Here is a 26,270-nt window from a genome sequence, read left to right as displayed (position 1 = left end):
CCAGGGTCAAGTGGCTGCCGACCTGCAATGCATGGCCAGGAAGAAAAGTCTCAGGACTTCCTAGAACCCTTGATTAAACCACAGAAAGAATCCAAGGGCCTGATTTGGGCTTTGGCAGATAGAATACTTCATCACAAATGTAGCAGATGCCTTGTCCACCATATTAAAAGTGCCATAGGATGTACATGCACTTGGAATATGGAGAACAGTACATCCATCATGGTTGTGGCGGAGTATCCCATCCGCCAATCTCTAAATCAGGCCCTACATCCCTTGAATGTACTAAACAATCTTGAGTTCTGAGTCAATTTGGTTATTATAAGTGTAAAACAAGAGATCTTGCAGTCAATACCTTCTTTAAGATATCCCTAAATTGGTTGATTGAGCCAATATCCAAAGTAGAAGTTTTTACTGTTCACATTAATATTTTTAAATGTTTTATTTGAGATAAAGTTAGAACCAAAGGCTGATGAAAACAGAATGACGAAACAAACAGTAAAAAATAAATAGAAAGAGTCATACCCTTCATGTGCAGCAGTAATTGTTTTGGTTTAACAAGTCTTGGGATTAGCTCTCCCCATTTTTGTTACCCCTTCTTGCTGGAGTGCAGTTGAGCTCCATTTCATGCACAAATTATGTGGCCCCCACTGGCTTAATAAGTAGAAAGTCAAGCATAACGATCAGAGAGGAGATAATATGGGACATCCTTTGATGGTCTTCTGGGTAATCTCCCATAGGAATCATGTCCTGACAGGGTGTTCATTTCACTACTTAATTGGTAAATATTCTTTCACTTACTGCATTCTTGCCTGAAAAGTCTTGTTTGCTCTAACTTTTAGCCCGCCAAAACTTCGGGGTACATTTCATCTAACAAAGGCAATGCAACTCAAAGAACTACCATCAACATGTTCCATGAGAAGTAACAATGCTAGTGAGGGTAGATATGTGCCAGATTCAGGTATTTATTTAAAAAGGGAATAAACTGGCACACTGCCAAACTGGTCTCAAGCTAATGTGGCCCACCAAGACCATTCTGGCGAAATGCTGGGAGCCACTGTCATCTATGTTAGACAAGAAGGACTGAGGAAGCCCACTTCTATGAGTCTTTGAGATCTGCCAGCAGTCTATTATACGAGTGATCATGAGTTACTTCTCAATTGGCCGAAGTATGTGACCAGGCTGATTGTGTCAGGTCTGACCCAAGTGTGTTCTTGCAATCACAGGATGTCTAGCAGGTGAAAAACAGTCAATTCTCATAGGAGAGAGTTGAAGTGATGTGCAAGGTGCCATCAGAGTTGTTCTCTTTTCTTTTGTAATCTACCACAAATGTGAAGTTTCCAGCTTGGTTCATAAAGAACCATGACCAATAATACAGATGCTATTAAATATAAAGGAAGGCGTTAGAATTGAATGTCAAGTGCAGTGAAATTAGCGGACCCACGTCCAGATTTGGGACTATCAGCTCAGCCTAAATTACAGTGTTGTTGAATTCGAGCCATTGGGTCTATCTGGCCATTTACAATGAGTTGGCTGTTTTCCCTGGGAAAGTAAGAAATCTGAGAGTACTATTCAACGCAGTTTCTCATTCATATCCTAAGCCTGGGCAAATGCCAGTTTCCATTTACATAGATTGCATTTTGTTTCAACCATCTTTCTGAGTACTCACAGCATTGACATAATATAAGCTATTGATCTTTTGAATTGCATTTTTCCTTGGACTAGAAAAGGTCCTGACCATTCTAAATTTAAGTAGAATAATGCAAGTAGGCTGTCGCTTTGCTCCAACGAAGAGGTCACACTACAATGATAGGCAGGCTGCCATTCAAACCTCTTTTGAAATTAAAATTATTTTATCAAGCAGTTAGGGTTGGATTACCTGCATCAGTAGAACACCTATCCTAGGTGTGTGAGACTCCATTACCCTACTCAGGTCATGCGTTCAAGGCCCTCCCAAGTACTTCTACGAATCAATGAAGGTCTGCGGAATATCTTGGATAGGGTACACACTTACAACATCAAACTAGCCTACTTGGCAGAGATATTTAGAAAATAAATAAACACAATTATTTCTAACATGCCCCTTATGTGATTTCAAGATATTTAACGTTTTTGTGTTCTGTTCCAGAATGTCATTTCTGCATGTATGTTCTGTAATTCCTTGTATTGTTTGTTATTCATGTGAGGCTAAACATCCAGAGAAACATGTGTGGTGGGTTTTTGCACTAAATAAATAAAAACAAAAAGATAGTAGCCATCAGCAAATGCTAAAAATGTATAACCGCAGTTCTAACGGAGCATGGCTTCATATAGAAAATATGCCTACCTGGGCGGAGAAGTGAGCGAATGAATGAGGGAATACCCTAATTTATTGATGGCACATACAAGACCTATCTGTCTCATGGTCCTGAACTTCTTTACAGACGACTAAGAATTCAGTTAGTTACATGTATTTTGCCACCACAGGCAGGCTTTGCACACCTACAAGCATACATTCATCTACCTACCATGGTGTGGTGCAAGTCTGGAGGGCCCACAAAAGGGAAACTATGCATGATTCGTTGAGACTTACGAAATAATGAAAATTGTAGGCTTGATTGTATTACTGAGCCTACAATGACCACATTACACACCTGTGTGCATTTCTGATTCCTCCGGTAAATGTTAATAAATGGGGATCAAGATAAGTGAGCCCCGTGTGAGAAGTGAAATTAGAAGACTGAAATAAAAACTTCAATCTCAACCTTCCAATTTGATTCCTCACACGGGATTCACTTATCCAGTCCCCCATGTATTTATCCACCACCGGAGAAATAAGAAATACACATAGGCTCGTAATGCATACACATATAATACCCAGTTATAACTTGAATGTTTCACTAGGCTATGTTGATATGTTGCTGCCTTCTTTTGACATAAAGCTACGCCATTAGTCATAGTAAATCTCCAGTTAAACCCCTTGCAATATTAAACCCAATCCCAGGAAATCTGAATATGTGTGGCCCATAGCTAGAGTGCATACATTATTCATGCAGATTTTGTCAGGCTTCATTTGCTCTTGTGTCTGAATCTTAGATTCACAGTTTCTCTCACTGTTACAAATTCCTTATGTCGAGGAAGACGCTTGTTATGGCTTAGGTAGACAGGGTGTTCCCACCATCCAGTCTTAAATTGCTTTGCAATACCCGTAAAAGACTCATCTCAGGTGCCGGTCTGGATGACTTGCCTATTAATGCATCAGGACAAGACAAAATGAATGCTGCAAGCAACCCCTACTTCAAATCGAGTCAAAATGTTATATTTTTATACATTCCCGGTACAGCCAGAGACACAAACACTATTAGTAGTTTTCATATATTGTGCACTTGAGAGGAGCCATCAGAAATAACATATCTGGGTAAGCCGCTCTCAATCCAGCTGAGCGAAGGATTCATCATGTAGAGAAAGCTATTTCAGTACAAAAAGGAGTGAGCTTGGACTAGAAGAGTCACAAAAGACCTCTGATCTGATCACTAAGTCAAGGAATCCTTCTAGGTCTCCCTGGTCAGATCTCTGCAACAAACATGTATACTCTGCAATCACCAAATGGTATGGAAAAGCATCTGTTTTGGCAGGAAAATTTGACAACAGCCAGTGATAACATTCCATCTGATTTAGCTCCGACACTGGGGATAACAGTGCATCCACCTGGCTAACCTCATAGATGCTGACTTAAGAATAATTGTAAATTTTGGTTTGTTGTCTTGTTTTAGCAGAAGCTAGGTTTTCCATGGCAAGGGACACGTAATGTCTCATAGACGCCGGACATCCCATCACCTAGCAAACAGTGGAAACCTTCTGGTCAGCCACAGCACTTTTTCATCCCTCCATGGATCAAACTATGGAGTGCTCATGAAGGTCCATGAAACAAGAAGTGTAATGGGTTTACACCCTTCGTTCGCAAGTCAAGTTTCCTGTAGGAAGAGCAACTAGGGACATATCTCTCATCATCCTTTGGCTTACCCAATCTTTTCATCATATTCCGCAGGGTTGTCTTTTAATCATCCAGTTTACTCATTTGTGCCATGTTGATGACTTGTACAAGGAATGTGACATACTCTCCTGTGCACACGTATGCCACTAGTCGTTCATGATTTTTCACAGAAACTGACATTTTGTCTACTTAAAAAGAAGGCCCAAACCTCATGAAGATTTATCAGATGAAATCTACAACAAGTGTAGGTGGCAGGATATCAGTCTCTATCCCTCATTTAGCATAATCAACAGTAATTAGGCTCTAATACTTATCGAGTATGGTTTACTAGCAATATTGTTTTCTATAAAAGAATTCCACCCAAAACATGAATGATGGAATCGCTTGGAAGGGTAGGCAACAGACTGAACTTGGTTCGCTCTTCTGGGGGTGTGTTCAAAGCAGAATAGTTTGAGCCACTAGCTACTGCTTCTCTCAGTCGCAGGAACCGAAGCCCCTTCTCTTCAAGCAACACCTCATCCAAGCGTAAACCTCTGGAGAATAGACCCCTGTTTGTAATCACCTGGCCTGCTTGTAATACCCTCCCTTAATACAACAGCGTCTGTCCTCCTCTCCTATTCCCCCACCCTCTTACGAAGCTCTGTTGCTTTGTAGCTAGGCTCACACTAGATAAAACCGACAAACACACAGACAGTACAAGTTGGGTACCTGCAAGGGGATTTCAATCAACGAGCCTGAATAACTAGGAATACAGAAAACACCCTTCTCAATAGGCTCAAAAAGTAGATTAGTGGCACTAAATCCACAAAAAGGAGATTTTTCCCTTTCCCTTTAAGGTGTAAATCATACCCTGAGAGAGACATACTGTGATTCTTTTGCATACAATGTTCTTAGATTATCTATGACTGATTTCTACCTGCAGGCACAGATAGAGGCAGAAATGGCCTGATTCTGTGTCTATGGCAGGGAGGAATACAGACTGATGATGTTCTGTTTGTTGAAGAGTTGGGAAAAAGGCATTCCTGCCCTCTATATTTAGCACCTTGAATTCTCTTATGTTGGAACAATGTAGTATCCTGTGTAGCTAGCACGGGTATTGATTCTAATAAGTCCACTTCCAAAAAATGGTCTTTGTCAAGCGGCACAGGTAAATCCAAGAGTTCTGTTGAAGATGTATTTATTTGCGCAGTGTTGTCACACACACACAGTACTATTTCATACAAGTTCCATCTCTATTAGAGGATAACAGGCCGAGCTGTAGCATAATTGGCTCATTCCAGGTTTGTGTCCTTGTAGAGACCCAGATCTGCTAGAGATCGCGGGTCACCCGACCAATAATTTCGCCACTTCTGGCTTCGGGCCCATATACTTTACTTTATCATATACATTGATCAGATGACCACGCAATCTACTACCAATAATTGTGGGTCCCTTTCGATGACTTCCAGTGTACCCAACTTACCATCCACCGTTATGGGTACCTATGACCACGATGGGTCAGGGAGCTAGCTGTAAAAGGAAAGGCAGCAAAATACAAAACCCAACATTAAAACCTTTACTTTTCATAAAATGACCACGGACAACTGAGAAGTTTTAAAAGTTTATCTTAGATTTCAGATTCTGCAATCATACAGTTTATAGTAATGAGGCAATCTATAATCAGAATAACGAAGAGCACATAACCATATAGGAAGAGTATACAGGCAACCATCTAACCCTATAATGAGGGAATTCAGAAATACCGGAAATGAAATTCGAGTGAGAGTACTTAATGCTAGGAATTTTATGCACGTATTAGGATTTTATCATTGGGTCATATTTCGAGAGAAAAGACACTAGGGAAACCTATATATCTATGGAAGGGTAGAAAATTTGCAACACGCTATAATTCTAACGTTATTACTTTGATTCAGTATTTAAGAGAAATTTGTAAAACATATTTAATTCATAAACAGTATGGAAAGATTTATACTAACAAAGCAGGGGAACATAGGAACATGCTATGAAATGCAAACTGTAAATGACTTCAATGAGATGCAATGATTTGCAGAAAAAACATGGAAAATTAACATATGCAAAGGGTATGTCTTTATTGAATCAAAGACAGAAAAATAGAAAGGTGCAGTTTAAGAACTCAGAGCGATATTTACCTAGACTGGTGTGAAAACCAACCCTGGCCACGGGTCAGTTAAGGACAGGAAATACCCCAAGGAATAGCAGTCATCAATGGGACAGGAGGTGCAGAATGGACACCCCAGGACAGGACAGGAAACCCAGATTAGGATCAGGACAGGACCACCAGGATACGACCAGCACCTGCAGTTCGGAAGCAACGCCTGCGCTCCACCCTCTCTGCAGCTATCGATCAGAACCCCGATTGGGTCAGCGAACTCCCAGCAAAAGTGCTCCGCCAGCACTTAAGGTTTAGTAAAACCTTCAGAGTCTATGGTCAGATTTCGGACAGAGAGCTCCGCAGCACCTCTGTATCAAGTCACCTATTGAGTGCGTTGGGTCAGTGACAGGTCAGCTATTCAGACAAGTCGGACAATTTCTCTAGCTAAACCTAGGCTAGATATACTGTTTTGGGACAGGGTACCACCCCCCAAATGTTGCAAAGTGTCAGAATCCCCAATTTGGATTGGTCCTAAGGTAGGATTTGGTTAACACACCAATCATAACAGACTATTCTAAGGCCTACTTTGCATCCTAAGGTGCCGCCTAGCAAGATTTTGGGTTCCCACGAGAAGTCGCAGGGAATACAATGGAAAGAAATACAATGTATTCAAATAGGGTACAAGTTAGGCTTTCTCGCTGGGTGAAGGTGCATCTTCCCATGCATGCTCTGGCATCAACCTTCTTTGGCTTGGTTTCAATGCCACCGCACCATCGACTGATTCGGCGCAGTAGTGCCCTCCAAGATGGACTCCCCAGCCCCATCACCCATCAGTGCCGAGGATACATGAAAAGTAAGCGAAAACAAATTAGTACATGGAAATAAACGAAGGCATTATATGTCATATTTTCGTACTTCACGTTTATCATCATAAAAATATACTATGCAATTTAAATATTAGTGCAATATATAACGACACGAGAGCAACAGCACAAGCTTCACCACGTTAATACAGGGAAATGCCATCTTGTGGCTATTACGCATGCGCACCCTTTCCCTCCAAAACTATCTCTACGTGTAGTCACGTGAGTGTGACTGACGCATGCGCAGAAGAGGAAAGTCAAGCAGCGGCCATGTTAGGAACAAGAATTAATCGTATTAGTAAAACACATAAGCAAGCATCTCTATGATACCCACGCACATTCAAAATACATAAAATTAGTAAAACAAACACTTGAAGTTACGAGATTATAATAGATTTTCGAGGTTCTTGACTCGAGCAAGTCGCGATGCGAAATCTTGCTCTATCAATCCCCTCTTTGATGATATTTACTATCATCACAAAAAAATTGAACCAGATGCCAACTTTCTTTCACACCTTGTACATTTCTATCTCAACAGGCGATTCAGTTTCTCTTTCTCATTTTTGGTAGGGTGAGAATTTTTCACCTTTTTATAAATCTGATTATTCATTTCTTCCAATTCAAGCTCATCCGCACTCCGTTTCACTCCTCTCGCATTCACTTGGTATTTCTTTGTGTGTTTGCGACATTTGCAACAGACGAATATGAGAAATAGGATAAGACCTATCACTCCAATTGGCATCAGTACCTTAAGTAGTAAGCTTTTACCTAAACTAGCAAACCAATGACCTACATTGGAGAGACCATCAACTAGTCTCTTCCAGGCACTGTCAACCTCGAGTGGTTTGAGTTCCTTTTCCAAATTAGTAATGTTTTTCACATATCTTTTGAGCTGTACGCTTTTGTCCGGAATGTAAGTGCAACAATGTTGCGCCTTCAGCATCCGGCAGACTCCGCCCTCTTTTGCTAATAAGGTGTCAAGAGCAAGTCTGTTCTGCAAAACCATTGATCTGATCGCAACCATTTCGGTATTGACCAGCAGAAATCCATGAGCTGTGTCAGTAGACAACACATCCACTATTGTGGCTAATTTGCAAATTATGTGAGTGTTCAGAACCACTCCCACTCCAGGTATCAGTGCACTAAAAATACTACCCATTATTTCACCTACGCTTTCTCTTTTGCTACGCACTAAGCCATTAGTGTTTTCACTGCTTCCAGCAATTTCATTCACATGGTATATTCTCGGGAAAACAATGCCAAAGTAGCAGCTTCCATACCAGTGATCCGGCAATTTGAAATAAGCCTTGTCTCCACATATATAATAAATTCCAGGAAACACAGGCTGTGACCCATTTTTGAATCCCCAACCTCCAATTACCTTGTAATTGTGCTCACATTGACTGGAACCAATGAAAATGTTATTATAATAATCAGTCTTCTCACGATGAAGACAGAGTTTCCCTTTCTTCTCGAAATCCAGCAACAAAGCAGGCCCTGCCCCGCCATTTGAGGTGCTTTCCATGTTCTCAGCCCATTTAGGTGTTTTCTGCCTTTTGTCATTTGCCTTCCTTTGGAAACTCTCCCTTCTCTTCTCTGCCATGTTCAAAAATATATTTTCTTGTTCATGTAATGAACAGGTCAAGTTGTCTCTGTGTGCTTCATTTAAATCTATTGTACCTATAGTCAGAAAGTATTCTCCCATATAACGTGTAACGTCACTTTTGGTATGTACAGGATTCAGATTGCCACGTATAGGAAGTTCAGAAAAGATCACGTCATTGTTAGAGTAATAGTACTGTAACGGTCCTCTTTTGTAAAATAAGCTTGTTAAAATACTACAGGAGATTCCATAGGTCAGAGGTAGGTGATGATATGTCACGCCTTCAGCCACAGAAGTAGGTAGCTTCATGCAGACATAGCAATCTTCTATTTCCATAGTTTCTACATAATGCACTAACAGGTTTGCGAAAACATTTAAGTATGTCTGGTTTCTAACTCCGTGGTAATGTAGTCCTTCCTCATCTGATGCTTCTAAGTCTCGTTTTGTCTGTCTGAGTGCTTTTTCACGTCTTTCTACACTTCGTGTTGTCAGTTCTTCAGTGTCGGTAGTCTGGTTAGGGTCAATATTAGCATTTTTGCTTACCATAAAAGGAATGAAAACTGTTAATCCTATCCAAATTAATATTACTATAACTATACTACATATACACACCTTGCAGCATGTTTTGCAACAACTGCGGCTAGATCTACCACTCACGTTTGAATCAGACATTTTGGCTCAGAAGGAAATTTCAACCCCACTTTGTAGCTTTTCCCAGGTATTTTTATTGCTGAGCAATTTCACGGCGGTTCTTCCTCTTCCTCTGCAGAGTAATCAGTAATCTGTTCTCCGTCGCTTTCGTCAGTAATATCAAGATCCTCAAAGTTTTCCAAGATTAAGTAGGTCCACTCCGGATCCTGGTATTTTTCGTTTTGTCTTTTTATTCTTTCACTCCTTCTCTTGGAGCTATCTTCAGGTATTTCTGCAATTCGGGGACTTCTTCTTATGTCTGCAAGTTTCTCTTGGACTGTTTTTATTCTTAATTTTAGTCTCTTAATATACCTTGGCTCAATGTGCTTCTTTTTCTTGAGTCTTTTAGCTGGCACTGTTATTTGGCTTTCTTCTAATGTCCTTTTATTTTCACTTGTTTGGGGCACTTCAATTTCTGCCTTCTCCCTTTCCGTCTGACTAGTCCCAGGTCTTGTATCTATTTCTTCTGCCTGGTTACTAAGCTGGCCTTGTTCAGGTATATTTTGCGTTTCGCTTTCAAATGTCTCTGTTTCTATGTCCTGAACATGTTCTCCTAGTTCTGCCTGATCCTGCTCGAGCACTTCGATCCCTTGATTTTCTTCTGCTCGAACTATTACACTATGTCTAGTCTGTCCCTTTTCGATATCAGGAGTCAGTGGAGGAGTATCGATCACTTGTTCTGTCCCTGTCTGACCTTCTTCTTCGTCCTCAGATTTGATGTGAATCTCAATGATCTGAGGGTCTTCGCCTGTGCCTTGCTCAACCTCTCTATTCCACTCTCTGTCTTCTCTTATTCGCTCTCTTGTTCTGAGTGGATCTCCAGGAAGGTCGATTATGGGTATCCAATCCTCTGCAGCTCGTCATCAGCTACTTTCGGACCAACATCTGTGGGATCCTCGGCAGTACTGGTGCTTGGCCATACGTCATCGGCTACCTCTGGACCAACGCCTACAGGACCCTCAACGGGACTGGTGCTCGGCCGTCTGATATCAGCTACTTCAGGACCAACGTCTGTAGACCCCTCAGCTGGACAACCTTCGGCTCCAGGTTCCTCATCGGGTATCACCTTCTGGGTATGGCTGGCATGGATCCACTTGGGCACGCCTGCACACTTCACAGCGGTCGTTGTTACCAGGATTACTTGGCGCTTTTTTCCCCACCTTGGCTCAAGGCAACTTGAACGAGTATGCTTCTTTATCTTAACCCAGTCACCAGGAACCAATTTGTGAACTGTGGTTGTCGGGTTGGCGACGGCGTCTGCCCCAATCTGGCGAGAGATAGAACGCACTTGGTCACCCAGTTGCTTGCAGTATTCAAGTACCAAATCATCAGAAATGCTTAACAGTTTGTATCCTGGTACCCACGCTTGTCTCATCACTCTTCCCATCAATATCTCATGGGGGCTCAGGCCTGTTCTTCGATCTGGAATGCTTCTGAGTCCCATCAGAACAAGAGGCAAGGCATTTATCCAGTTCAAGCCAGTAGAATCACACATTTTTGCCAATCTATTTTTTATAGTGCCATTTATTTGTTCTACCACTCCAGAAGCCTCTGGATGATATGCACAGTGCAGCTTTTGTGTGATCCCGAATGCTTTGCAAAGCTGGGCCAAAATTTCATTCTGAAAATGTCCGCCTCTATCTGAGTCAATCAAGACTGGAACCCCGAATCTAGGTATCAATTCTTTTAGTAGGAGCTTAGCTACTGTTATGGCGTCATTCTGTGTGGCAGGGTAAGCTTCCACCCACTTTGAAAATAGGCAGACAATGACAAGGACATACCTTTTTCCCTCACAACGAGGCATGGTAATGAAATCAATTTGTATTCTCACAAAGGGACCCCCTGATCTCCCAATTTTCATCAGTTCAACTACTGTTCTTTTGCCAGCGTTGAACTGCTGACAGGTCAAGCACCTCTGGCAGAGAGATTCTGCTACCTTCCTGAATTTCTTGTTGTACCAAGTCTGTTGAAATACCAGAACCATGGCGTCCCTCCCAATGTGTGATCCCTCATGTATCAATCGAGCCATTGGGGCAAGCAGGTGTCTGGGTAACACAGGCATACCATTTGGGCCCACAATGACACCATCCTCACGTCTCGGTTTACAACCTTGTTCTTTCCATTTCTCTTTCTCTTCCCAGGGCGTCACATGCTGCCATTCTCTCACTTCATCCCATGTAGGCACTTCTTCAAACATTCTAAGTTGGCAGCTGTTTCCAACCCCACCCCGCCTGGGATTTATTCTCATTTGTTCCATAGCACATTGTTTTGCCACCCGATCAGCAAAATCATTTCCCAAAGATACAGGGTCAAGGCCCTTCTTATGAGCAACACATTTGACCACTGCCAATTCTTTTGGTAATTGGATTGCCTCTAAAAGGTCTTGGACAACTTTTCCATTCCGAATGGGGGTACCTGAAGAAGTCAGGAATTCTCTTTGTAGCCATAATTGGCCAAAGTCATGCACAACCCCGTAACAGAATTGACTATCAGTATACACTGTTACTTTTTTGTCTTTTCCCAATTTGCAAGCTCTTATCAGGGCGATCAATTCTGCTACTTGTGCAGACTTTACTCCAAATAGATAAGATGCTTCTTCAATTTTGTTTAACGTGACCACAGCATAGGCAGCACTTAGGCCTTCTAGTTCATGCCTTAGGCATGAACCATCCACGAACCATTCCTCATCATGTACAGGCAAAGGAGTTTCTTTAATGTCTGGGCGAGGTTTTGTACTGAACTCTGTCAGGTCAATGCAGTCATGCTCATTATCTCCCTTATCTTCCATTACCATTGAGTCAGGGAGTAGAGTGGCAGGGTTTAAAATGTTACATCGGGTAATAACTATATTTGCAGCACCCATGAGAATCCTCTCATATTTAGTCAGCCGACTAGGGGTGAGATACTGAGTTTTTGTACGAGTCAATAGGATCACAACTGCATGTGGAACATATACAGTTACAGGATGTCCCATAATAATAGACTCACTTTGTTCTAAACTGGTGCAAGTTGCAGCTACTGCTTTTAGACATCCAGGTAGTCCAGCAGCCACTGGATCCAAAGTGGCAGAAAAATATGCCACAGGCCTTCTGGTCAAACCATGCTCCTGGGTCAGGACTGACAATGCACAATTGTCACGAGTGTCACAGAATAAGCCAAACTCCTTGGAGTAGTCAGGCATTCCCAGAGCAGGGGCTGTACACAGGCAATTTCGCAACTGTGTGAAAGCTGTTAAGCTCTCGTCATTCCATTTAACTGGGTCCTTTGCGCCTTTCTTTGTCATTTGTATCAAAGGCTTTGCAAGGACTGCGAATCCCACAATCCATTGCCTGCAGTAACCTACAACTCCGAGGAACATTCTGATTTCTTTCTGAGTACGGGGTAACTGCATATTTTGAATTATTCTGACTCTCTCTGATGTGACTTTTCTGATACCTTTTTTCTATCTGGTGTCCCAGATATTTCACTGATTTTGAACAGAACTGTAATTTCTCAGGGGCCACTTTATGTCCCTTTTCACTCAGGTGATTCAGTAGGGCAATGGTGTCAACCACGCAATCCCTATGGCTTTTAGACGCCACCAATAGGTCGTCAATGTACTGTACCAAAACAGATTTTCCAGGTAAGACTAAAGTTTCAAGGCATTTTTTCAAGATCTGATTAAAGATAGAGGGGCTTTCTGTGTACACCTGGGGGACCCTGTTCCAGACATACACGTTACTGTTGAAAGCAAATGAGAAAAGAAATTTGCTGTCTGGATGCAAGGGGATCGAAAAGAAAGCATGACATAGGTCTATCACAGTGAACCATTCAGCATCCCAGGGGATCTGATACAGAATCACTGCTGGGTTCGGGACAATAGGGCAGCAAGGGACCACTATCTTGTTTACCTTTCTCAGGTCCTGCACTACTCTGTACTTGCCATTAGGCTTTTTGATGCCCATAATGGGTGAGTTGCACGGGCTACTCATTACTTCCTGTATGATGTTTGCTTCTAGCAATTTCTGTATTTCAATGGCAACACCTGCTCTCACTTCTGCACTCGTTCTGTAAGGCTTGGTATTGGGGTATACTGCATTTTCCCTCATAGCTATTTGTATGGGGTCTATGTTTTTCATTAATCCCACATCTTTTCCTGTAAAGTCCCACACTTCTTGTTTCACTGTCTGCTGGAGTTCTTCAGGTAAGTCCTGTATAGTCATTCGTTTTATTTCTGAGTCAGGTCTAATTAACATTAGCTTGTAGAAACCGCCTTCATCTGGGGTTTGAATTTCGACGCCCTTTGGTGTGCATAAGATGGTACAATTCATTTTGCACAGCAAATCACGTCCCAGTAAATTTACCGGACTGGTATCGCAGACAACAAATCTGTGCATTTGTTTAAAGTTTCCAATTGAGATCTCCATGGGTTCGGTAACAGGTGTACTAATCAATTGATTAGATACTCCTACTACTTGGATTGCTTCTCCCGAGAGGGGTAGGTTTGGAACGTCCACTGTTCTTACAGTAGAACGGGTAGCACCAGTGTCCAATAGAAAGGTGACATCATTTCCATCAACCTTTCCTTCAATGTATGGCCCTGACTGGTCTACCGGCAAAGAGGCGCCAAGTACGCACTCCTCGTCCTCCCCTCTCAGGCCCCGTCAGTATTGGTCATCACAGAAAAAGGTGTCGTTCAACAAATACTGCGAAGTTGCTGTATTTCTATCCTCATTGCCACCCCAGATTTCTACATCATCACCCTGTGGTGACTTCCCTTTAAATATAGGTTTTGGCGCTCGGGGCACTTGAATCGTTTTTACCTGCTGCTGGGTCTTTCTTTGTTTTTCATTCTGCGTCTGTGGAATTAAATCAGGTGTTTGGGCATTATCAGACTGCAAATAGGGACACTCGTCTCTCCAATGTCCAATTTCTCCGCACTGGTGGCAGGGAAATTTCTTTTTCGCTTCCTCTCTACTCATTTTAGCTCTAGGTTTTCCTCCACCCCCACCCCCAGGGCCTTGGTTCTGAGTAGTTTTGTTTAACTTATTCAATTGCTTTTCCTGCTGTTCTGCGAGCTTTACTTGAGCCCACATCACCTTCTCCTTCAGGGCCTTTTTCTTTTCTGCCATTTCGTCCTCACAGTACTTTGCGTACCGTAGGACCTCATCCATCTTTTTGGTATGCCAACAGATTTTATTATCCTTTATCCACTGACAAATTTCGGGTCTTAAACCGTTTACAAACCTGTAAATGAAGTGGGTCATGTCCTTCATCTCGATGTTATCTATACCACTGTATGTTTTAAATACCTGCAACAGCCTTTCATAAAAGGAGTGCACTGTCTCGTCCCTTTCTTGCGTGGTTCTATCTATCTTGGTCCAATCAGTTTCCTTTGCAGGCACTTTTAATTTCAAATGTTGAATTACTTGTTCATACTTCCTCATCACTTCCTTCGATGGCTCCCCTGTTTTTTCATCTCTTGGGTATTCCTCACTAGGCCAGGCTATGGCTATTTTACACTCAGTCCACAGATCTACAGGGACCACTATGTCGAAGAACCCATCCAGGTCTTTCCATAGGCATTTCTGCACTTTTACGAATCTTTCTACCTGCCGGTACCAATCGACTGGCTTTTCTCGTAATTTTGGGAAGTCATTGGTAAAGGACACAATATCCTGTCGGGACCATGGAACGTGTACATACTTTCCACCTGGCACTTCGCGCATAGGGCATAACTGTTCTGTTTTGTCTGCTTCCTTTAGGACAAATTCGGGAGTTACTTGCTTAGACCTGGCCTCATCTTTCTTTCGAGCCCACCTGGCTTTCCACCTTTCTACATCTCCCCATTTCTGTAACACTGTCAATAGTTCCTTGACCTGCGCCTTTTTCCCTGACACATTCAGGTTTTCCAAATCTCTGTCTGAAAATTCTGCTCGGTATGGTTTCTGCAAGGGTTTCGATTTTGAAATGTCTATTCCCATACTAGCAGCAGTATCTGTCAATTTTTCATGAAGTACTCGGACATTGCGGGTAAGACTTTTGCACATAAACAACAGCTCTTCTGCAGAGTAGGTATTTAATCGGTCTAATCCTACGTTTCCTGCCATTAATTCTTCTATTTCTACTCTCAGTTTGTAGAGGTCTAAAGGTTTCGTTTGCAAAGTTTGTTTCTCCAATTCTTGACTCCATCTTTCAATTTCTTCAGGTGTAACCAAAGTAAAACTTCTAGTACCCGAAGTCGATTCCATTTGAATCTCCCTCGCATTGAAAGGATTAAGTCTTTTCTGCATTCTTTTCCCTGTATTTCTAATGGGCAGATACATCAGTGAGACTTCAGATTCACACTCACTCGTCTGTTCATCTACAATTAAGGGTTCTGGTCTGGGCTGTGCTATGACGGGAGTAATGACAGGAGGTTTTGGACTTTCATGCCGATCCCCGTACAATGGAACCACGGGTCCGATTGTTACTGGGATTGTCAATGCTTCAGGACTGGTATTTAACTGGGAGATTTTCTGAATTATTTCAGCCCTTTGTTTTGCTAGAATTTCTCGCTCCTTTTCTTCCAGCAATCTCTCTACTGATTTGTCATGTAACACCTGTGGGGTCAGAGTGGGAGCATAACTCGGGGCAGTAGGATGAGTCTCACTAGGTCCTTCACCATAATTTGGTCTTGGGAACAAACTTCCTGTACCTAGGGATCTTCGTTCTTCCTCATACTGTGGCTGTAATAACGGCATTCCTGAACTTGAGGGTCTCATCTCGCCTCCGTAGGGAGGTCGAGAAGGAAAATCTCCTTCACGGGAATATCCTGTCTCCCCACTAGCTGACATTCTGGGGTAAATGTTTCTGGTATCCACTGGTCCTAAATTCTCAGTATAGGGAGGAATTTGGTACCCCCCTCCTACACTTGCGGACCTGATCTCTTCTTGTGGTGGAGGTCTCCGGGAAATATCTCCCGCACTTGAAGGTCGGTGTCCTTCATTATAAGGAGGCGGACTTCTCATACATATGTCATCTAATAATTCATCATCCGACTCTCCGATGGGTACCCAATGTTTAGATTTTTCCAACCGTTTCTTTCCCCCAGAAGGATCATCTGCTGGCATCATGGGAAACAATCCTTCTACAATCATATTCTGTCTCCACTGTTTCATCTTTTTGGCTCGGGCTTCCTGCTTCAATTTTGGATAAAATTTAGTAACCCTTTATCCATTCGGGGCTTATCCCTTTCAAAAGCCTCAATTTCCCATTCCTCTAGTGCTTCATACTGCGTTAACCTAGGTCTGGGATGTAAGTCATTCATTCGAGTTCTAAGATTGAATAGAATCCTACTGTTAAAGGTACCCTCTAACGGAAAAGCCAATACTCCGTCATCCTTCGTGTATTCCACCCAATTCTCCAACCATACACATGTGTTGTACTCTTTATCGAACATCATGAAAGATGCGGGAGTGTTGGGTTGCGGTATGACAACACCTTCTCTAGTTTTAATCGGCTTGTCCTTTTTGAAATAATTCTTCACTTTGTTTACAAGAGATACTTTTCTCTTAGTTCCGTACATAATGTTGTTTTTAACGCCTTTCCACTGATCGTCCGCAAATCCCATATGCCGTGGATCAGGTCTGGTATGCGGTCTATACGAATGCCACATACGATTTTTACGAGTGACTTTGTTTACAAAACGATTCCAATCCAAGTGCGTCTATTATTTTCGTGCGACCAATGAAATGCACAAGTTCAAATAATCTCGACCAATGGGTGCGCGGCCCTTTCGCGAGACAGTTCCCACGCTCCGGCGCTCGCCCCTCCTTTATAATTCCAGCTCCGCTACCAACCCGCTGTGTCTACCAATCCCAGCGCAGCACAGAGTGACGTCAGAGCAGCTTCGCGACTGACTCCCTCCTTCACAAGGTAACGGAAACTTTCTTTCTTTCTAAAGTGCTTAGTGCTTGGTTATTTAACAACGAATACACATTCGCCACTGTGCTCAAGTGTCTAGACAGGAAAGAATTAGTTTCGCTGCAAGTAAACTACTTCCATTTACTTTTCACTCACTACGAGTAGATCTCTTCTGCCTACCCTTCACACTAGCATTGGGGCACCTGCTACTTCCCTAGACTCATCCACCTTTCCGGGATATATCCAAGTCTAAAGTTTCACCAGCGAGCCCTTTTGCTTTCACTCAAGCTCCGATGAACCTGCTACTCTTCCGGTGTGACCCTCACTAGGTTATGCCACAGTAGGAATTTTGCCAATGAACCTCGTTACTAACATTTATTCAATCATACATCCAGAAAAAAACCCTAGTTAGTGCTTCCAGTTCTGCCTAACCTGCACCAACTTTCCTTAAAAGCCAGTGACCTCAAAGCAAGTGGATTCTATTCACCACTCGCTATTCAATTTCCCGGGGATTCCTTAACAACATACAAGACGTTTTACGTACGAATGGATTAATACATATAACAGTATAATAACAAGAATAACAATTTTAAAACATTTCATAATTTTTCAAAGTAAACGATTTTCAAGCGAGTGATCAATTCTCTTGAAGCGTCTATTCTTATAGCAGCATCCGACTTAGTTAAACTAACTAGTCCTACCTAACCTTTAACTATTCCCTAACCATCCTCGATGCTACCAGAAAATTACTGCTAGAGATCGCGGGTCACCCGACCAATAATTTCGCCACTTCTGGCTTCGGGCCCATATACTTTACTTTATCATATACATTGATCAGATGACCACGCAATCTACTACCAATAATTTTGGGTCCCTTTCGATGACTTCCAGTGTACCCAACTTACCATCCACCGTTATGGGTACCTATGACCACGATGGGTCAGGGAGCTAGCTGTAAAAGGAAAGGCAGCAAAATACAAAACCCAACATTAAAACCTTTACTTTTCATAAAATGACCACGGACAACTGAGAAGTTTTAAAAGTTTATCTTAGATTTCAGATTCTGCAATCATACAGTTTATAGTAATGAGGTAATCTATAATTAGAATAACGAAGAGCACATAACCATATAGGAAGAGTATACAGGCAACCATCTAACCCTATAATGAGGGAATTCAGAAATACCGGAAATGAAATTCGAGTGAGAGTACTTAATGCTAGGAATTTTATGCACGTATTAGGATTTTATCATTGGGTCATATTTCGAGAGAAAAGACACTAGGGAAACCTATATATCTATGGAAGGGTAGAAAATTTGCAACACGCTATAATTCTAACGTTATTACTTTGATTCAGTATTTAAGAGAAATTTGTAAAACATATTTAATTCATAAACAGTATGGAAAGATTTATACTAACAAAGCAGGGGAACATAGGAACATGCTATGAAATGCAAACTGTAAATGACTTCAATGAGATGCAATGATTTGCAGAAAAAACATGGAAAATTAACATATGCAAAGGGTATGTCTTTATTGAAGCAAAGACAGAAAAATAGAAAGGTGCAGTTTAAGAGCGATATTTACCTAGACTGGTGTGAAAACCAACCCTGGCCACGGGTCAGTTAAGGACAGGAAATACCCCAAGGAATAGCAGTCATCAATGGGACAGGAGGTGCAGAATGGACACCCCAGGACTGGACAGGAAACCCAGATTAGGATCAGGACAGGACCACCAGGATACGACCAGCACCCGCAGTTCGGAAGCAACGCCTGCGCTCCACCCTCTCTGCAGCTATCGATCAGAACCCCGATTGGGTCAGCGAACTCCCAGCAAAAGTGCTCCGCCAGCACTTAAGGTTTAGTAAAACCTTCAGAGTCTATGGTCAGATTTCGGACAGAGAGCTCCGCAGCACCTCTGTATCAAGTCACCTATTGAGTGCGTTGGGTCAGTGACAGGTCAGCTATTCAGACAAGTCGGACAATTTCTCTAGCTAAACCTAGGCTAGATATACTATTTTGGGACAGGGTACCACCCCCCAAATGTTGCAAAGTGTCAGAATCCCCAATTTGGATTGGTCCTAAGGTAGGATTTGGTTAACACACCAATCAGAACAGACTACTCTAAGGCCTACTTTGCATCCTAAGGTGCCGCCTAGCAAGATTTTGGGTTCCCACGAGAAGTCGCAGGGAATACAATGGAAAGAAATACAATGTATTCAAATAGGGTACAAGTTAGGCTTTCTCGCTGGGTGAAGGTGCATCTTCCCATGCATGCTCTGGCATCAACCTTCTTTGGCTTGGTTTCAATGCCACCGCACCATCGACTGATTCGGCGCAGTAGTGCCCTCCAAGATGGACTCCCCAGCCCCATCACCCATCAGTGCCGAGGATACATGAAAAGTAGGCGAAAACAAATTAGTGCATGGAAATAAACGAAGGCATTATATGTCATATTTTCGTACTTCACGTTTATCATCATAAAAATATACTATGCAATTTAAATATTAGTGCAATATATAACGACACGAGAGCAACAGCACAAGCTTCACCACGTTAATACAGGGAAATGCCATCTTGTGGCTATTACGCATGCGCACCCTTTCCCTCCAAAACTATCTCTACGTGTAGTCACGTGAGTGTGACTGACGCATGCGCAGAAGAGGAAAGTCAAGCAGCGGCCATGTTAGGAACAAGAATTAATCGTATTAGTAAAACACATAAGCAAGCATCTCTATGATACCCACGCACATTCAAAATACATAAAATTAGTAAAACAAACACTTGAAGTTACGAGATTATAATATATTTTCGAGGTTCTTGACTCGAGCAAGTCGCGATGCGAAATCTTGCTCTATCAGATCTCCATGGGAAAAAAATAATAATGGAGCTGGCACACTACTTTTCTCCCTCACTACAGACTAACCTCATGGTAGGACAGATGCCTGGAGCAAAGAGCAAATGTTATGCTTTCCTGCTTATATCTTGCTTCCCCATCAGGAAAAATACCCTTTGATACTCTTTTGTATTGGAGCCGTCCCCCCGGTTTGTCATCCGAGATGTTACAATTGGGATGGTTTCCATTTGGTACAAGCTTCCAAACTGGTGTCTCCAGAACGGTCCTCAGGGCTAACTTTACTTTTGTTATATAGTTACTCCACCCTCTTCTTCTTGTCTGTTGATAAGGTGACATCACCGTGTGTTTCTTCTTCCCAAGCCACCTATTCTCTCACATACTCCACTCTTTGTAGAGAGGTGGGCAACGTTTCACAGGTCCCTCCTGGTCTGGTCTTCTTGGCATCTGCCCACTGGCTCCTTCTGTGCGCTTCTTCCTCACCCAACCCAAACCTGAAGGAAAGGAGGATGCGCCCGGGCAAACCTAGCATTTCCTGCTCACTTCAGTGGTCTGCCATGAACTAACCTGTGCTCTCTAAGCATGCAGCACTACACCAGTACAGAGGGAAAGGATAATCGCAATAGTGCACAACACTACTCTGCTTCATCATAGCGATCTTCCAACACCCATTACGTGGTGGAGTGTTAAGAGGCACCCAAATCCCCTTGAAAGTCTCAAAGAAAGTGAGTCATTAGTAAGTGGTGTTCTTGCTCTACTGACCTTTCCAATAGTGGTTGGCCTAAAGTAAAGCTAGGATTCCATTGTGGTGTTAATGGAGTCTCTACCAGAAAAGCCATTACTGAATGTTGAACTACCTGGTTGAAGCCACATATGGTTCCCGTCATCACGCTGGGGGTCCCTATAGGATACAAGGTTCTCAAACTTGACCGTCCAATTAAAACTGGGGGGGGGGGGGGGTATTGCCTTGGTCTACAAAGAGGGTCTGAAGGTCTCCTTACTTGAACAAAGGAGTTGCTCCATGATAGAAATTATGATCTTTAAGATCAGCTCGACTTCGAAAACACACTGGAAGGGAGCACTAGTTTATCGCCCTCCAGGGACGAGTGTGGGCTTTTCACTTTCCCTTATGGAATTATTGGCTCCACATTTTAAAGCCAAAGAAGATTTTATTCTTCTCTGAGATTTTAATACCTACGTAGACCTCCCCAATCATCCAGATGCGCTGTCCCTGCTTTCCGATCTTTCATTGTTGGGGCTAGAAATACAGAACAGCGGCCCCACATATAGGGGGACACACTCTGGACTTAATCTTTTCCAACTGTCCCAAAATTAAATGCCGGTTAACGGCCCAAGTGAGCTGGTCAGACCATTTTATGGTCGGATTCTCCCTTCTAGGCCTTGACAAGCCAAACCAAAAATCTCTTCCTGCTGTTTGGCGAAGACAGTGGCACAAAGTGACATTGGACGAGCTACAGAAGGTATGAACGGAACCTATCATCTTAGGGACAGATAACGTGGAGTCTGGTCTACTTAAGTTCAACAAAGCCCTCTTAGAGGCGGTTGAACTGTTGGCTCCCTTGAAGTTACACAAACAGTATCCCGCATCTAAACAAGAGGTGTGGTATACCGAAGAACTCAGAGTGGAGAAACAGGGGTGCAGAAAGCTTAAAAAAACCTGGAGGAAATCCCACACGGAAGAAAGTAAGAAAGTGTACTCAGATGCCTTGGCCACTTATCATAAAAACATTATGTTGGCCAGGAGAAATTGTCTAACTTTACACCTGGCCGAAGCAGGCAATTCCTCCACAGAACTTTATAAGATCTTACAGTCCTTTGTGAAACCTGTGGCCTGTGAGAGTCCAGATGACTTTTCCCAAACCTTGTGTGACGATATCTCTCTGTTTTTCGGGAACAAAATAGAGCTAATCTATGGAAAAATCACAAAGACCGCGAAACTCATGAGTAACGTCACTAGCACTCCTCCTCTGTTACCAAGCCATAAAAATAGTTCACTCACTGTGTTTCCGGAGGTTAGCTAAACTGATGTCACCTCTTTGATTAGTAAAATTACATCAGGATCCCCTACGGATTTTCTGCCTGCGAAAATGGTCGCCTCTTTAGGTAATCTGCTTTTGCCTGGAATTCGAACCGTAATTAATCTCTCCCTTAAGGAAGGACTAGTGCCTCAAGAATGGAAGAAAGCGGTAGTGAACCCTATTCGGAAGAACGTAGCCCTGCCATGGTCAGACCTTTCCAATCTCTGCCCTATCTCCCTTCTGCCATATTTAAGCAAGATGACCGAGAAGCATGTGAACACCCACCTGTCCAATTTTATCGAGGCAGCGGGAGGCCTTGACCACTCTCAATCTGGGTTTAGACCCAATTACAGCACCGAATCAGCCCTCCTCTCCGTGACCGATAACATCAGGATGACACAGCATAGAGGGGGTTCTATGATTCTGGTGCTGTTAGATCTGTCCGCTGCCTTTGACACGGTGTCACATGATATTCTTCTCGGTCGTCTCCATAGGGTGGGGATAGGCGGCCTGGCACTGTCCTGGCTTGAGAGTTTTCTCTCGGGCCGCTCACAAAGTGTCCGGCTGGGCTCCCATTATTCCATCTCTAGGGAGCTCACCAAGGGGGTCCCACAAGGCTCTTGCCTAAGCCCTACACTTTTTAATGTGTATATGGCCCCCCAGGCTGACATTGTGAGAGAATATGGGTTCACTCCAGTATCGTATGCTGACGATACTCAGCTTCTGTTCCCATTCCAAACCCTCACACCGGCAATTAAACATTCATTTGCCGCAGGTATGAGAGCAGTGTCCGATTGGATGGCCTCCAATTGCCTACAATGTAATGTGGGCAAAACGGAGGTCATGCTCTTTGGGGAGGCCGCCCTCCTGTGGTCACCAGAATGGTGGCTACCGGACTTAGGACCAGCTCCCCGCCCTAAACAGGTAGTGAAGAACCTAGGGGTACGACTTGACCAGGCGTTGCTACTAAAGGAGCACGCAAATCAGGTAACTGGGTCTGCCTTCGGGTTATCGGACTCCTGAGGCGCGTGTTCCCGTTTTTGGCCGACAGCCACAGAAAAACGTTGGTCCAGACGCTTGTGGTCAGTAGGTTAGACTACTGTAACGGCCTCTTTATATCTGCCAATGAAGAACAGCTTAGCAGACTGCAGGTAGCTCAAAATACGGCTGCCAGACTGGTTCTTAACGCTCCAGCCAGGTCTCCTTCATGCCCCCTCCTGGACAACCTTCACTGGCTGCCTATTCGTCAGCGGGTTAAGTTTAAAATCTGCTGCGTGATACATAAAAGCCTCTTTGGCTCAGGTCCCAAATACTTGACAGAAAAATTTAACCTTTATAAGCCTGGCCGTCTCCTGCGCTCTAGTAACCAACTGTTGCTCCACATCCCACATGTCAAGAAGGCAAGACAGGGTGGTCGAGCACTGTCATATAAGGGCCCCACCCTTTGGAACACGCTGCCCCTTACCTTGAGGCAAAACAGCAACCTCCAAGCCTTCAGGAAATCTCTAAAGACATACCTGTTCTTGACATCATAAAAATGTGCACACTTTATGATTTTGGCTTAGGCACCTTAGGAGAACATAAGCGCGGAGATAGCCCTAAGGGGATCGAGTCCTGCGCTATATAAGCAAATAAATAAATAATTAAATAAATGTAAGTAACTTGTTCTACTGATAGGGAGTTCTAACCGTAGATTCTTCACCTTGTGAATAGATAACAAAACCATACCTCACCAGGTAGTGGGACTGTGGAATGACTGAGACCAGGAAATCCTGCAGGACAGATTGGGCGAAGAGCCCATTCTGCCAGACCTGGTATCCAGGATGTAGTGCTTTATGAACATTTAGAAGTGTGCCCACGTAGCAGCCTTGCAGATGCCCAAGTCAGGCACACTGCACTTCAGCGCAGTGGTGACAGACTTTCCTCTGGTAGAATGAGGATGCACGCCTTCTGGGGGCTGCTTTTATCTATCCCATAGCAGATCTTAATGCATAAAAGAATCCTCAGGGAATGGCTCTTTTTTTGCACTTCTTTCCTCTTTGTTAGCTCCAGAGAAGCCCACAAAATGTTGATCATCCAATCCATGGTTTTTAGTTCTATTGATGTAAAAACTGAGGACCACACTTAGAGTCAAGACAATAAAGATGTTCCCCCTCCTTAGAGGTGCAAGGCTAGGTATAGAAAGCTGCCAGGGTGATGGATTGTCATATGCAGAAGGGCGTCACTGCCTTCGGCAGGAATGCTGCTTTTGGCCAGAGGATCAGACTGCTAAAAATAAAGATGTATATGACTATTTCACTGACAACGTCTGGAGTTGACTCCTTCACCAGGCAAAGGTAAAGGCAGTGAGGGGCACTGTTTTTCTCATCATTAGACAGAGAGAACAGCTGCACATCAGGTGGTGTGAATCAAATTAAGGTCCCACTGCGGCATCACAAAAGGTGCTTGCGGGAACATGTGGGTCAGTGCCGTTAAGAAACCGATCACAACAGGTGACTTGAAAAGGCATGGTTGACCCAGTAAATGTAAAAAGGCTGAAAGGGCCTAAATATAACCCTTAACTGTTGCCACATCAAGGCCTTGCTGGCTAAGGGCAGGCACAACAAAAGGATGTCAGACAACTTTGAATGTGATGGTTGGATGTCATGGAAGGAATACTAAACAGCAAACTTCTCCCAGAGGCCTGCAAATGCAGATTTAATGGATGGGCGCATGGCTGACAAAATGCCAACAACCACTTCAGGAAGAAGACTGAAAGCCATCAACTGTCGCTATTCAATCTCCACACATGGAGGTGCAAGTTGTGCTGCCTTAGATGCAGGACCCAGCCTTTTTTGTTGTAAACAAAGGTTTGCTGATACAGTTGCCCTTTACCCCCCAAAAGGGCAACCGTATCATAGGACATATACTCATGGCTAGAAGTTATGGGTAGCACACTCTCCTCACCCGTCCAGAGAAACTAAGATGACTTGGGCCTGATATTTAATGATTTTCTTCAGCAGTCTGTGTAGGTCAAGCAGGGGTGGAAAAGCAAACATGAGACCAGAGCTAAAGTAGAAGCAAAAGAATCCCTGAGGGAGAATCTTCTTGGGAACTCCTACACGTAAAAGCTTGGACACAGAACGCTCTCTGTAGTGGCAAATAGATCGAGCCACGTTTCTCCCTATTGTAGGAACATGCCCTGTGCAACCTCTGATTTTAAATGCCATTCGTATTCCTCTAGGCAATGTCAGCTGAGTTTGCCTGCCACTCCACTCCAAGTAGTGGGAGTGGCGGGAAGAAGGAGCGCTGTGCTTGTATTTCTTATGTTCTCAGGATTGTTTTTTTTTTTTTACTTACCTCAGCAGCGAGATCTCATCAATGATCGCTCGCAAGATCAGCATCAGGAGCACCATCAACTTCAACCAAAAAGAGCTTCTTTCGATTTTCTTCTGAGTTTTGCAACAGCAAGTTTGGCTTTGTAGTCATGGATGGCCTTTCAGTTAATTTTAAAGTCGTGCTTGGAGCTGAGACACCAGAGGCAGACTTTATGGGTGTCTGTCACCAATGTTTGACATTTTAAACATTGGGGTTTTTGGAGGGGACATATCCCTAGAACACTGGAAAATGTTTGAGGGAACAGAAATCCTGTCAGGCTGACAGGATTCAATCGAGCTTCAGATCCATGTCAGAAGGTGTGCAAAGAAAGGAACTGACTTCAGCATGCGGAGGTATTGCAGATATAAATTATAATTTGTAGATTTATATAGTGTGGCTTTTCACTCATGAGGCTATCCAGGTTCTGTCCATCCGCACGGGGGAGATTATGTGATTTGCCCAGAATCACGGGATGTTGAGCCAACGCCGAGCCGCAAACCCGGATCCCCAGCTACCAAGTCGGCAGCTCTGGCTGCTGGATCACATCCTCTCCCAGATATAATGGCCAAATTTCACTTCTGGGGAGGGATAGATCCAGCCCTCAGCCACGCAATGTCACCTACCAAAATGCAAGTGAATAGCCATTATAATTTTCTGGACCCCCTTTGGCGCCTTGGAAAATTCATAAGCTAAGGAATCTGCATTTAAAAATCTCTAATGGAATCATACGGTCTGGTCCAGCATCAATTTGTTTATGTCTCCTACGTATTCTGAGCACTTTAGCTGGTGCCATATCAATATATGTTATTGAATGCACTCTCTATTTGGCAGGTTCTTAAAGGAGCATCCAGTCATCCAGATAAGGAACGGTTTGAGGACTTTCTAGATGGTGGTATTT

The 26,270-nt window shown here is 43.3% G+C and overlaps 1 protein-coding gene across 1 annotated transcript in view; it reads left to right on the top strand.

Moving 5' to 3' along the window:
* Nucleotides 1-26,270, top strand: part of LOC144771940 (protocadherin-15-like) — a 295,105-nt gene that overhangs the window by 250,001 nt on the left and 18,834 nt on the right. The gene's annotated exons all lie outside the window — the stretch shown is intronic.

The sequence above is a fragment of the Lissotriton helveticus genome, chromosome 1_1 (genome assembly GCF_964261635.1).
Source record: "Lissotriton helveticus chromosome 1_1, aLisHel1.1, whole genome shotgun sequence".
Lineage (NCBI taxonomy): Eukaryota > Metazoa > Chordata > Amphibia > Caudata > Salamandridae > Lissotriton > Lissotriton helveticus.
Note: the sequence above shows the minus strand (reverse complement) of the source record. Positions and strands in the feature narration are given on the sequence as shown.